This window comes from Lontra canadensis, unplaced genomic scaffold, assembly GCF_010015895.1.
Source record: "Lontra canadensis isolate GAN:19392208 unplaced genomic scaffold, GSC_riverotter_1.0 scaffold66, whole genome shotgun sequence".
NCBI classification, from domain to species: Eukaryota; Metazoa; Chordata; class Mammalia; order Carnivora; family Mustelidae; genus Lontra; species Lontra canadensis.
In genome coordinates this window covers 2789693-2792061 of record NW_022631060.1, presented here as the reverse complement: position 1 = coordinate 2792061, position 2369 = coordinate 2789693, and positions in this window count along the sequence as shown.

The following is a 2369-nucleotide window of genomic DNA, read 5'->3' as shown; positions in this document are numbered from 1 at the left end:
CAAGCACCATTATTGGCACGGAGGATACATCAGTAAGGAAAATAGGCACCAGGAAAATACAAATAAAAAACCACAAGGAAATAACCTGTCACACCAGTCAGAATACCTAAAAATGATTCAAGAAACAACAGGTGTTGATAAGGATGTGGCAAAAGGGGAACTCTCTTACACTTAAAGTAGGGATGCAAACTGGTGCAACCTTTCCAGAAAACAGTATGGAGGGTCTCAAAACATTAACAATAAAGCTACCCTGTAACCCAGAAATTGTACTACTAGGTGTTTATCCAGGAATAGTATTTCAAAGAGGCACCTGCATCCCAATGTCTATAGCAGCAATGTCCACGATAGCTAAACTATAGAAAAAGCCCAGATGTCCACTGACAGATGAATGGATTAAGAAGATGTGGTATATATGTTGTGGTATATATATATACATATATGTATAAACACACACACACACACACACACACACACACACACACACACACTGGAATATTACTCAGCCATCAAAAAGAATGAAATCTTGTGATTTACAATGACATGGTAGGAGTGAAAGCGTGTTATACTAAGTGAAATAAGTCACTCAGAAAAAGAGAAACCATATGATTTCACTCATGTGTGGAATATAAGAAAGAAAAACAGAAGTACATATAGGAAAGGAAGGAAAAATAAAATAGGATGAAAATTGAGAGGGAGGCAAAACATAAGAGATTCTGAACTATAGGAAACAAACAGAGGGTTGCTGGAGGGGAGGTGGGTGAGTGATGGAGTAACTGTGTGATGGGCATTAAGGAGGGCACATGATGTGATGAGCACTGGGTGTTCATTGAGTCATTAAATTCTACCTCTGAAACCTATCATACACTATATTTTAATTCAATTGAATTTAAATAAATAAATAAATAAATAAATAAATAAATAAAAAGACGGAGACATATATGTAACACCAGATGTCTTCTATTGAGCCAGACACTGAGACTTGGAAAAATCCAAAAACTCTACTCTTCTCAGTGAAAAAAGAGATATTTGAGTAGAGACCAAAGAGGTGAGAGAAGTTAAAGAGAGTAGAAAATCAGATTTAAGAATTGCTGCATAACAATGAATATGGGAACACTGAAAAAATAAAATTAAATTAATTAAAAAAATAAATTCAATTAACCAAGGTATAGTAAAAAGAAAAAAAATTGTTGCACACTTCATATTCCTACTTGTTAAAAATGCAATTAAAGTAATTCTTTGAGGGATGCCTGGGTGGCTCAGTTGGTTAAGCATCTGCCTTAGGCTCAGGTCATGATCCCAGGATCCTGGGATCAAGTCCTGCTTCTCCCTCTCCTTCTGCCTGCCACTCTGCCTGCTTGTGCTCTCTCTGTCAAATAAATAAATAAAACCTTAAAAAAGTAATTCTTTGAAAAACCATTATTCAGTTGTTGGACTCTGTATTTTTGGAAAATACGCTGCTCAGAAATAGGGCCAATCAGCAATCTATTCCATTTGGTTGAAGTCAATTCTGAGTTTCTGATCTTCTTCCTTTACCTCTAAAATGCATATATAGCTCCAATTTTTTTATATGTGTTTTCATTTTTCATCATCTTAGTGGATGAAAAAATAATGGATTATTATTAGTATCTCAGTGCAATGCAGTTGGCCAGGACAGAGGAGATGATCCTTGACATGCCAGAGGTCGAGGGTGGTGTGAGGGGAGTCTTCCCATGGGATATGGGCAATGAATGTGTGCCTGTTTGTGGAGGACTTAACAATGACAAAAAATGGAATAGAAGTTAACTGTTTTGGATGACCCTCATCAGTTAGTTTTTCTACGCAGTATCATGGATAACATGCCCTTCCATGTTAGAAATTTCAAATAATTGTTATATCAACCTGCAGAAAGGTGATCCTAGTGGCCTATCCGTGACACAACCTGAACACATCCAGTCATTCAGGAGCCCAGGCTTCTCCCATTGAGTGGCTCACGTGACTCGAAGGGATTTCAAGGGCTCCGCTGGATCTTTGCATTCAGGGGCAGATATTCTGGAAAAGTCAAAACAAAGGGGATATTAAAAAACCACATTGAGATACCATCATCACTAGCCATCAGGGAGATTCAAATTAAAACTACATTGAGATATCACCTTACACCAGTTAGAATGGCCAAAATTAGCAAGACAGGAAACAACATGTGTTGGAGGGGATGTGGAGAAAGGGGAACCCTCTTACACTGTTGGTGGCAATGCAAGTTGGTGCAGCCACTTTGGAGAACAGTGTGGAGATTCCTCAAGAAATTAAAAATACAGCTTCCCTATGACCCTGCCATTGCACTACTGTGTATTTACCCCAAAGATACAGATGTAGTGAAAAGAAGGGCCATCTGT